Genomic DNA, 12787 nt, shown 5'->3' with positions numbered 1-12787 from the left:
GAAGGTGCGGTTTTTGGACGGAGATATTTGTGGACCCCATTGGTGAGAAAACAGCCAAGATGGTCAAATTTTTATAAAAAGTAGCCCTTCAGAGCTGTATCTGGTAGAAGTAAGAATTCAGATTCATAAGGCCAGGGGTCGCCAGTATAGTGCCCATGCATGGCAAGGTGCCCACCAAGTATTTTTTTAGGAAGTGGGTGGGGCCAGGAAGTGCTTTTGTCTAGCAAGGCTTCTGACTGGCTGCGCAATTTTTTTAATGTTGCTTTGGGAACAGCTGCTACCACAGCACAAGGCTCTGCACCAGGGGTGGCCAAACTGTGGCTTGGGAGCCACATGTGGCTCTTTTGCACATATTGTGTGGCTCTTGAAGCCCCCACCACCCTGCTGGCCAGCTTGGAGAAGGCATTTGTTTCTTTAAAGCATTTTGCCAAACCAAGCCAGCTGGTGGCTTGGAGAATGTATTTAAAGTTAAAGTTGCTTTCTTTCCACCCCCCCCCATTTATTTGGCTTCCTTCCTTGCGGCTCTCAAACATCTGATGTTTATTCAATGTGGCTCTTACATTAAGCAAGTGCGGCCACCCCTGCTCTGCACTGTGTTATGAAGTTAAACTGTGGCAGCAGTTTTGTGGCAAACACCATCATGCTGTGTCAGAATTCCAAATGAGCCCCAAAAGGTTGGGAACCCTTGCATTAGACCCTAAACATAATTCAGTGTACTCTGTCAGAACACAGGCAACACCAACACTGAACCCCACCTTCTTTAACCACTCTCCACTAAAGTGGCTGAAGGGGTCCAAACAACTCCAATTAAATGGCACAACTGCTTCAGACATGCACAATATTGAGGAAAAAGTTAATCATCCACACCAGTGTCCCAACAAAGCTATCCATTTATCTACTTTACAGCCTACTGGAGTTCCCTTTAAAAGTTATGTATGAGTTCAGCATAAATTACTAAATAATAATTTAAAATACTGCCTCCTGTCTCTGGTTACTTTCAGTCAATTAACTGTTCTGGATTCCTAGGAAAAGGTCTTGCATCAAGATTGTTGCAAAGGAAATCATAGCTAATTACGTAGTTTACATTCATTCTGGTTCAATGCAATTCTAGTGTGCATTTCACTGAATGTAGATAGCACTATTTTTGCCCTTCAACAAAGGCAAAATAAAAATGCCAGCGTGGGGATGGAGAAGGAATAGCTTTCTGCTAGATATTTGCCCGTTCTGAGAGAGCCCACTTTAGTAAAATCTAGAATTTAGACAGCATGCTTTGCTTGGTTCAATCAGGAGATCAGCTACTGTTCCAGTAATCATTGGAAAGATTTTAACTGAGAGATATTGGTTAATATAGATACTTGCTTATTTTTAAAGCAATTCTGGGTAAGGGGGGAATAAAATGTGGAACTATGAAAGACACCATGTTCTTTTAACACTGTATAGTATTTATTCATTGCATCCAAAGTTACCTTTTTTTAAAAAAAAGCCAGGTTCTAGAACCATTTGTTGTTAAAACTAGTTTATTGACAGACACACCTCATAAGCATTATATCAACAAAATAAAAGACTGGATTTGTAATTTTGGTTCTTGAGGGAAATATAGGAGAAAAATACTCATAAATATACTCAATGCACTCTGAACATTTATTCACGGGTAAATCCTGTTCATTGGGCTCACCTGCTGGTAAAAGTACAGGTTACAGCCCTAGTTTTGTAAACGTTTTCCTGAAAATAATTCCAGAGAAATATCCGTGTTGCACAGGGTTCCCAGCTCTCGATTGGGAAATTCCTGGCCATTTGAGAGTGGGCGCCTAAGAAATTCGGGAAAAGGGGGAGGGACCTCTGCAGCTACAATACCGTAGAGTCCACTTCCCCACGCAGCCATTTTCTCCAGAACTGAACTCTGTAACCTGGAAATCACTTGTAATTCTAGAAGGTCTCCAGGCCCCACTCGAAAAGTGGCAACCCTATCACGCAGCAGAAATAAAACAGGAGTCTGGAGGCACTTTAAGGGCCAGCAAGTGTTTCATCAAAGCATAAACGGTATTTAAGGGGGCCCTGAGATCTTATGTACCTTTTTGTGAAAAGAGGTCCTGCTACTATCTAAAAAAGAAGCTTTGGGGCAGGGGGAATCGACCAGTTATCTACTCTTCCTCCATGTGCAGTTTCAAAGTTTCCCCCTGTGCGTCCGTCTTGTTGAAAAACTAAGCAGACGACGGAGGCGAGAAACGGAAACCACCCACGAATCTATCGTTCAACCTCAGCGTTGGTATCCCAATTCCCCTTACAACCTAGTTGGCCTTACTTCTGAGTAGACAAAGGGGAACTAGCGCAAACGAACGAAAACCGAAGCACCTCCTCCGCTTTCTGGAGTTATTCGCCCAACTAGCAAAGACGCGTTCTTTTTCCTACGGCGCATGCGCTCTGAGCAGAGGACGCGTTGAGGTGGTTTTTAGCGCCTATTTGTGGGGCCTGGGAAGGGCGAAGAGAAACTATAGTAGCCGCCGCAGCCACCTCCCAGAGAGAGGGTTGGGGGCTGACGAACTCATCGCCACTTTGTCGTGTCGCCGGTAAGACTCTAGTAAAAGACGAAAGCTAAAAGCACCTTCCCTCTCTTGAGCCCTGGTTCTTCCTTGCCCGTCGTGGGATCCTTCCTTCCCTGTTCCCGTCTTCCTGGCGTTAACAAACTCTCTCTGTGGCTCCTTTTCCAGCGCCATTTCTTCCACCTTCGCATCCTGGTTTGCCTGGATGAAGGGGCATCCCCTCCATTCCTCCCCTCCCTCGAAAATCTCACCAAGTAGAGATACTGTACGCGGCTTAAGCCTCTTTTTGGTTAAAAAGCTGATAGAGGAGTTCCGCGGGGTTTTAAATCGCTGGCGGTTGTGGAGCCAGTTGCCCCCGCGATAAGCCCTGGGTGATTCCTGTTCTCATTTCTTCACTGGCGTCTTTGTACAGGGATCTCCCCCGCCTGCTTCTTTCCCCCAAAAGAAGCAGTGCTTTTGTGCTTTAGCTCACCCCCCCCCCCCCCCACCGTGAACCTGCCTTGCATTTGCACTCCCCCATCACCTACTTAAAACAACCGTTTGCTGTATTGCTGGTCTATCTGCATTTTTATGTTTCCTCAGAGGAGCTCAGGAGAACAACATGCTTCGTTATTCTCACAATATTCCCGTAATTCTCGTAATCCTCACAATAATCCTATATGAATGGCTAGGTGGAAAGTGAAAGAGAAACAACAAATCGCTGTTTTCTTTCTTTTTTTCGAGAGGATGGGAGATTTGAACCTAAATTTGACACCCCTACACTTTGCTCCTACAGTTTTTTCTCTGCTTCCTCAGAGCATTAGTGGTATGCTCCTGTACCTTCGCAGCTTTTTTTTGGGTGTTTCCACAACTTGCTTTGCCACAAAGTTTTGGGAAAGATCAAAGGCTGTGTGGCAACTGTGTGAGTGAGAAAGATATTTTTTTCCTGGTCCCTTCTACAAGTTATATTAATCAGGCCCTTGGTCCATCAGAGTCTGTATTGTCTAATCCAGGGGTGTCAAACGTGCCCCCAGAAGGGCTCCTATCAGGGCCATGGATAAATAACTGTATAGATATATCAATAAAATTAAAATTACAAAGTTCTAATTTAAAACAATTAAAATGGCAAATAAGTTAAATGTTATGACTCCCTAATATCTGAGAGTAGGTAAAGGAGGGCTGGAGAGCCTGAGAGCACCAGATTGTCTATTGTCCCATCACTGTCCTCAACCAAAGGCCTGGCAGAACTTCTTTGTCTTGCAGGGCCTGAGGCAGGGTAGCAGATCCTGCAGGACATTAATGTTCTCTGGCAGAGAGTTCCACCAGGCAAGACAGCTGGATCTCTCTCAGGCTAGGGACCACCAGGAGATTTTTTGTACCAGATTGTAATGCTCTATGGCAGGGGTGGCCAACGGTAGCTCTCCAGATGTTTTTGCCTACAACTCCCATCAGCCCCAGCCAGCATGGCCAGTGGCTGGGGCTGATGGGAGTTGTAGGCAAAAACATCTGGAGAGCTACCATTGGCAACCCCTGCTCTATGGGGTGAGCTCTGGTCCTCAAAATGGAAAAAAGTACAAGCTTTGATCTACATGAATCCTCTGGTTTCTTTAACAAAAGTCCACCAAATCCAGTATCAAATGACATGTTAAAGCCAGGCCATGGATTGAACCATAAAAAACATGGATCCAAAACTTCACAAGACCGTAATGGTGCAAAAAACATGATTCCTCATGAATTCATACAATTTTTACATTGAAGCAAGCTAACAACCAACCAAAAACTGCCATCATATTGTTGATTAGGAATGTCAAATGTGCAGCCCATAGGCCGTATCCATTCCTCACAGGGCTTGTATGTGGTCTGCGAGCAACTCATCATTGTCTGCTTCCTTCTCTGTCTCATGCTGACTTCTGCAGGTTGCTTTGCCAGGCTTTCTCAATTGTGCAGGATTTATGGAGCAAGACAGCTTGCTTTGCCAGGCTTTCTCAGTCGCACAGCAGAGCTATAGAGCCAAACCTCTCTGTCCTTAATTGACTGAGGCTCCTCCCCCTCTTTGTCCCCTGGGTAGGTAGGGAAAGAGCAAGAGCTTATTTTGGCCAGTTCCCTCAAATGCACAGAAGAGAGACAAGGAAATCACCTTTAAGACCAACAAAGTTGTATTCAAGGTACGAGAGAGAGTTTTGTTGGTCTGTTGTGCCAGGGCTCTCCTGGGCGTAACTGGATTCCCTTCCTCTTTTTCACTGTATTGATGCCATCATGATCCAGTCTTTCTAAATTGGAAAACAATGTGAACTATTTAGATGATGAATAACAATAAGCCAGTGAGGTGGATTAGGCTGCATGTGTGTCCAGATCAAGTTCATCCAAACACATTTCTTTTGCAGACTGGAGGTTTTGAACTTAGACTTCGCAGATTGTAGATCAATACTGACCTGTATATATTGCTGTCTCTTTATTCTCACACTGCCTCATAGGAGTTGTAGTTATTTCTCTGGGGAAATAAATCAATAAGTAGGTCAATAAATCAAAAGTAGGTTTTTGACTTACAGATGCACACCTGAACAGCATACTCAAGATTGCTACAGCACAGACATTGTCTCCAAATTTTAATGCAGTAATTCAGAGCAAGAGGTGTCAGTTATCAGAGACTATTGCAAGAGTGGTAATCTTTTAAGCATGTTTGCGTCCTTTATAAAGTTTATGTCTGTGCTACCTGGCATTACATTTTATGACACATGGCCCAGCCTGACGAGGTCTTATTTATGTCAGATCTGGCCCTTATAACAAATAAGTTCAACATCCCTGTGTCATGTCTACTGGCACAAAAATACAGTCACAAAGCATGAATCCTCATGATTTTTTTGTTCGGTCCCTCCAGTTTCACTATCAAACTACATGTCATGTCCGTGGTCACAGATTACACCATAAAAATCATGCTTTTGCTGTTTTCATGGAGCGGCCATGTTACAAAAACTAATTCCAAAGCACTGGTTCTCATGGATCTGCAGAATTTTGTATTGGGTCATCCCAAGTTCTCCATGAAATCACATATGGCTGTGGCAACAGGCTGCACCACAAAAATCACAAATTATCACCTTGTGGCGCTGCCAATTTGCAAAAACATAGTTCCAAAGCATGGATCTTCATAGGTCCTCAGGATTTTTGCGCTGGATCACACAAAATTCACCATCAAATCAAGTACTTTATGGTAATCTTATGGTCAATGCTTTGAGCTAAGACCCAGAGGAAAACCTAAATGGCTGGGCATTCTTGTGCTGGTCAAGAACATGTGAAGGCACCATGACACAGGATTTTTGTGTTGGGTAACCCCAATTCACCATCAAATCATATATCATGCCAGTAGCCACAGATTACACCAAGAAAACTGCCTTGAAGCAAAAACATGATACCAAAGCATGCATCCTCATGAATCTTCAGGAATTTTATGTGGGCTCAACCAAAATTGATTATGAAGTCTCACATTATTTTCATGATCTCACAATGAAGCACAACTCCTCACCCCTGTATACCAGTTTTTCTGGCATTGCCATGGTGCAAACACTGCATTAAATATTTGGATTCTCCTTGATCTTTATGACTGGTATCCATCAGTTAACTTTATTTGTTGCAATCTTAGATCAGCCAAAAGTAATACATAGAACCAGCAATATACATTATCACTTAGCCATGGAATGACCCACAAGCACAACAGGTCTAGCATTTTCTTTCCTTTTATTTATCAGCTCATTTGACTGTCTAGCATTTCATGGTTCCACAACTGAGTGAAAATTGTATCAAATTCATTGATCCCTCATGATTTTAACATGGATTCCCATTAAAATTCGCTCTGATAATGTTATTGATGTTCATGGTAGGGACTAGAAAAAAACACAGATCTGGTTATTTATGGAATTGCCATGGCACAAAGAATGGTCTTGAAAATAATTCTTACACACATTCCACAAAAATTGATTATATATTCACACATCATATAAGTATCTATGATCTGACCCACAAAATATATATTCTCTGTTCTGTGGCATCTACAAAGTGATGGAACTGTGAATTTTGTGGTGCACTCCGGCAATGGATGTAATAAATGATTTGAAGTGATAATCATGTTCTTGTGTCAGAATGGTGCCACAAAGTGGTGGATCTGTGATTTATATGGTGTAGTCTGGCTGCAGATGTAGTGAGTGATTTGGTGGTAGGCTTAGAACTATATTTTTAATGTAGTTTTAGGGTTCAGAGTGACTCAACACAAAAATCCTGATATGATTTTGGAAATATGTTTTTGCACTGTGGTGGCATCACAAAACAGTGGATGCATGATTGGTGTGGTCCAGTCTATACCAAAGGACATAATATGTGATTGAATAGTGAGTTTGGGTTGAACATCATTAGAATTCACAAGGGTCAGTGCTTTGGAATCATATTTTTGCACTGTAGCAGCACTAGAAAGCAGTGGTTCCATGATTTTTGTGCTGAAATCTGTGGCTGTGGACATGGTATGTGATTTAATACGTGACCAAAAGCAAAAATCTTGAGGATCTATGAGAATCTGTGTTTCAGAACCTCTCTCCATATATTTGCACCATCATGGTGCCATGAAGCAATGGGTATTTGCTGTTTCATTTCCCCTCTTACTCTGCAGCCCCACATTTGGATGTCACTTGCACAGGTTGGCCATGGAGAAGTCTTTACAAGCTAAAAAACTCCCAACAGGGAACGCATCAAAACAATGTGTCCTGAACTTTGGAACTGAGCATCCATTAGGATGCGTGTATCCATTAGGTTTGCAATCTTGAGGACCGTGTTTTTGTCCTGTGATGGTACCACAAACAGTAGTTCTGTGATTTGTGTTGAACTCTTTGTCTGCAGACATCGTTTGTGATTTGATGGTGAGTTTGGGATGATCCAACCCCCGAAATCTTGAGGATCCATGCTTCAAAACCATGTTTTTGCACCATGGCTGTGCCATGCCGCAGTGGATCTGTAATGAAATATGTGGCTATGGACATAAGTTATTGGATAATGAATTGGAGTAACCCAGTACACAAATCCTGAGGATTCATGAGGATTTTACCCTTTAGAACCACATTTTTCTGCTATGGCTATGCTTAGAAGCAGTAGATTGTTTGTGTGTGTGTGTGTTGCAGTCTAGGGGTATGTTGACAATACTTGATTTGATCTTGAATTTGGGGTGGTGAACCAGTGCAAAAATCCTGAGGATCCATGAATGTCCATGCTTTTGAACCATATTTTTGCGCCATAGTGGTGCCAGGAAACTGGATTCATTAATTTTGTGGTGAAATCTGCAGCTGTGAACATGATTTATGATTTGATGGTGTGTTTTCTATGACTTAAGGCAAAGTTCCTGAAGATCCATTGGGATCTGTACTTTGTGACCAAGTTTTTGTGCCATGGTAGTGCCCTAAAGTGGCAAACCCATGATTTTTGTGGTGCAGTCTGGCCATGGATAATGAATTTGGGGTGACCAAATGTAAAACTCTCGAGGACTGATAAGGATCCATGCTTTGGAACTGTGTTTTTGTGCTGTGACAGTGCCACGAAGCAGTGGATCCATTATTTTTGTGTTGCAGTCTCTGTCCATGGATGTGATATGTGGCTGATGTGGAGTTTGGAGTGACCCAATGCAAAAATCCTCAGCATTCATTAGATTCTGTAATTCAGAACAACATTTTTGTACCATATTGGCACTGCAGAGTGGTAGATCTGTGATTTTTTCATGCAGTCTGTGGCCATGGACATATGTTGTTGAATAATGACTTTGACATGACCCAACACTAAAGTCCAGAGGATCCAGGAGAATCTTTAGTTTAGAACTATACATCATGGCAGCACTATGAAGCTGTAGATGTGTGATTTCTGTGATGTTGTCTGTAGACTAAAACATGATCTACAATATGATAGTAATTTTAATAATCCCCGTCGGTCACCTTCACTTTGTAGGTTTTTATCCTCTCTTTTCCCTGTTGGTATGTCTTCTTGTATGTGTGTGTGCTTATGGTTTCCTCTTCTTCCTTCCTGTTGCATTTGTATGCACCCTGGCTAAAAATTCCAAAGATTATTGGGACACATGTTCTACAATCTGAGAACTTAATACCTTGTTTTACAAAGCATTTGTCTCATTCTAAGAGAAAGCATATTTCATAGGAGCGACTTTTAGTATTCCCCCAAATTTCCAGTTTTCCATTGTAAATATTGGAAAAACAAAACAAAAAAATCCTTATGAGGTGAGGGAATGTTCTTCCAGAATGCTTCCATCTCCCCCCCCCCCCCCCGGCCCCTCACATTTCTAGTCTCAGCATAATTCTGTATTCATATTTCCTCAGCAGCAAATCCCACTGAGTTCAGTGGCTTTTATTTTGAAATAAGTGTGAATAGGTTCGGACTCTTAATTTCTGAACATTTATTAATCATATTCGAATTGCTACTCTGAATGTGAACCGTGAAGCATTTTGTTTGAGGTGATATTGATGGTCGTCAAATACCTATATTTGTGGATGAGTCACACAGCAAACGTCACTGTGATTCTGTATGAATCAGGCCTTAGTTGCTATTTGTTCTAAAAGAATTAAGTTAAACATTGAAATATGTAAACATAGAATAATTTTTTCTGCAGCCATTAAACTAGAACAATAATATGTATGCTGCAAGTGCTGTTGTCATGTCTATCAACTGACCATCCAGATTTGCCTAAATGAAGCCCATGAAGTCCTGAATGCCACTTGTGCAGGTGGTAACTTCCTTTGAAAAATTCATTATGATATTTTGTTTACAAGGATGGGGTAAATGACAGCATGACCCATAACTATGTTTCAACTGGGGGCAAACCTTTAAGAGCACAGTGAAAACAACCATTTTATCGTATTTCACAAGCAAAGTGGCAAAGAAGGGCTTCTTAAGATTTTTCTTGCTGTGCAGTCAAGGGTTTTCTTCTCTATGCAATCTGGTTTCTTGCTCTGTATCAGTGCAGTCCTAAGTAGGGTTTTTTCGTATAAGCTAGTTGAAGTCCATGGGTTTGGAAGGATATAATTATGTTCAGGAATTCACGGGCCAAGCTCCTGTGAGGATTTGGCCTTGGCTGTGAGAACAATCGGTTTGCTGCCTGCTTATTATAACTGCCTTTTAATGGTTATTGTTAGTTTGCTTTATTTCTGTTTTAGCTTTTAAAAATTGTTACTGTTGGTTGACTCTAATGTTGAGGGTAAAAGCTAAAGTATGGAAGGTGCAGGAAGGCTAAAGAGAAAACCATTCAGTAAACTGTTTATAGTAACTTTGCTTAACGTTGTTGTGACGGTAATGAATGGGTTAACAAGAAAACTAAGGATGCATAGAGCCTGCGTCAGATGACCTGAGGGTGGGGGCCAGAGAGCTCGGAACTCTCAGAGGTGATTGACAGCTAACGGCTGAGGGCAGTTCGTGTCAGACAGAGTCTGAGGGAGACTGCTGAAGAGAGCAGTTGGTCTGAGAAGGAGCTGAGACAGGAGCTGAGGAGAGTCTTCGAGAGAAGCAAAGCTCAGTGTTCACTCTATAAAGACAGCCAAGGGGCTGTGTGTGACTAGAGAAGAGTCACAGTAAAAGACCCGAGAGGTCACAGACACAGAGACACTTCTCTTAAGAGCTAAATAGGTGGTTGAGGGAAAGATGTGGGTCTAGAAGTCTGAAGGGTTGGGAGAAGAGACACCAGTCGACTTAAGGGACTTGGCAAATTATACCCAAGAGGCCAACCCAGAATAGTGTTGGAGAGTGAAAGCTGTATGATCTGTGAAACCTGAGAGACCTAAGTGAACTGGATGATATAAAGCCTGGAGAAACATACTCTCAACTAGGTTGTTGGTTAGACAGAGCCCTGAACAGATGGGTAGAAGGGAGTAAAGTTTCCACATTAGGAAACTTGAAAAACTTAGTGGGCTTGGAACAGTTTTATAACCAAGTCTCCTCTCAGTATAGGTGGGTTCTGAGAGATAAGAAATTGAAAACAGTAGAAGCAGCAGCTGTGATTTTAGATGAGATCGAATCAGATCTAGGGAGATCAATGTGAACTGCTCCAAATAAAAAACCCCGAGTCTGGAACTCTCCGGAAAAGTCTGGGGCGGGTAACAACAACCCTGCAAGGCGGTACAGTCCACCTCCATATAAAAAGACTGAGGCTGCTTGTTTCCAATGCGGAGAAATAAGGCATTATGCTAGATCCTGTCCAAGGAAGGACAAAGGGAAAAAGACACCACCAAATAAGACAGTTAAAGTGGTGCAGTACCTAAAGCAAGAGGCAGATACAAAACCCTCACTTCCAGAGAACATACCACCAGAAAAACCCACTAGTGTTCTGAAAGTATGGAAGGTGCAGGAAGGCTTGAGTGAGGAGTATACTGAGACTGTGACAGTAAATGACCAGGAAGCCAAGGCATATAGAGACACAGGGGCGCAGGTTTCCCTGATACAGCCAAGCTAAGTACAAAGTCATCAGTATTTATAGTAACTAAATTTATAGTAAGTTTATAGTAACTTTGCTTAACGTTGTGAAATACAAAATTAATTTTAAAATTGTCATTTAGCAATAATAATTTACTATTTTTGTAACTAATATAAGTATCACACAGTTGATAAAAGTATATTTTTTTGTTTAAAGTTAATGCTTTAAAATTATTTGAGAATATTTCACCAACTAACCCTCTCTTTGAGGCATGGGAACTGGTGATCAAAATTCAGCTCTAAATCTGTAACAAAATGCCATCTTATCCCAAGAGCAGCTGGTGCAATGGTCCCTGTTTCCTCTGCCTTTTCTTTAATGCTGTGCTGTAGGTGGTTGGAGGAGAAGGAAATGTTCTGTGTTTGTCTCAGTTAATTCCACTCATTATTCATTAACCCTCCACCACAGACTGTGCAATAAGGGAGACTATTATTGTAAATGTTTCCCTTTTCATAGACTTCTAGGGCAGACTATTGTCAGCATTGATTATCTGCTTCGTATGGTGGGTTTTGGGAAAGAGTGGATATACTATTTGTTTACCAGTTGCATAGTTCCCTAACTTGTCAGAGCTGGCAGCTGTTGAATTTAAGACATTTGCAGGGTGAGTCCTTTAGAAGGGTTTGCTAAGATGAATGAAGCTGTTTTGGTGAAGCAGTCCTGCAGAAATGAGGTCCAAGACCATGAAGCTCCTTGTATGTGATAATTAGTGATTTAATTCAACTTGTTAATTAATAGGTAACAACAGAGTGACTGTAGAATGGGTGTAATACGGGTTTTGACAATTCTTCTTTGGATTTATGAGCCACCCCCAAAATTTAGAAGCCAGACTTGCTTCTCCCTCTGAGGTGGAAGACATCTTGTGGGTGATTCCCATCCCATGATCAGGAAGGTAGGAACAAAAATCTCCACTTCCTGTTCCTGGGGGGAGTCACCCTCAACTTCAGTTCTTTTCCTGCCTCAATAGGGAGAGCAGCTAGACTAGGCTTTGCCTATAACTATTTTCTTAGTCTTTGCTGCTGAGAGAGAGAGATTTCTCCCTGAGGCAGGAGAACATCTTGTGGGTGATTCCTAACCTTCTTGCCGGGAGGCAGGACTTTAAGTTTTTGTAGTTCCTGTTCCGGTTAGGGGTCACTCATCCCTCAGTTCTTTTCCTGCCTCAGTAGGGAGAGCAGCTAAATCAGGCTTCGCCTTTCTTAGTCCATCTAATCCTTCCATTTCTATGATAAATCTACTCCTATTCCTTTCTTTACTTCTACCTTGCTTCAAGCTGTCATTTATTCTTCTCATCTGTCTTAGGGAGAGTTATAGGCCACTCAGCCAAAAAGCAGAGCCAACAGTGTTTCATTCAGCCGCATTTAGCCGGTGACTATTTTAAGCACGATACTTTTGCGCCGACACGAGTGCTTCCTGGGGACTCAAGAGGCCTATCAGCCTAGGAGCAGCAATCTAAGGGCTTCTCCTACCAGATAACAGGAGAACCGACCTGGGGATCAACGAGAAAGTGGAGCCGACAAGACCCGTAGCTGGCTTGTTCGGTCCTCCCCATAGCAACCACCCATCTCATGCCTTTTTGAGAAAGCGTGCCAAAGCGGCAAAAGACCTTTGCGGCAACATGATCTTAAGGAGGGAGGCTTACAGATCCCGGGAGGCTAGTGTGCTTCGTCCATGTCTTGAGTGGTGTACTGAGCGGCCGACAGGCTCTTTTTGATATATATTATGACTACCACAGCGGGCTCGGGTCCCTCACAAGGAGACCAAATGCCTACCGCCC

General features: G+C 42.4%; 1 protein-coding gene across 1 annotated transcript in view; it reads left to right on the top strand.

Moving 5' to 3' along the window:
• The first annotated feature begins 2462 nt into the window (after nt 1–2462).
• The window catches only part of TDRD15 (tudor domain containing 15), a 52678-nt gene continuing 42353 nt past the window's right edge, over nt 2463–12787 (top strand). Inside the window, exon 1 of the mRNA XM_060233452.1 lies at nt 2463–2567. The gene's annotated coding sequence lies outside the window, so the exon portion shown is untranslated. The remainder of the gene's footprint in view (nt 2568–12787) is intronic.

The sequence above is a fragment of the Heteronotia binoei genome, chromosome 1 (genome assembly GCF_032191835.1).
Source record: "Heteronotia binoei isolate CCM8104 ecotype False Entrance Well chromosome 1, APGP_CSIRO_Hbin_v1, whole genome shotgun sequence".
NCBI lineage: Eukaryota > Metazoa > Chordata > Lepidosauria > Squamata > Gekkonidae > Heteronotia > Heteronotia binoei.
This window is presented reverse-complemented; position numbering and strand designations above follow the sequence as displayed.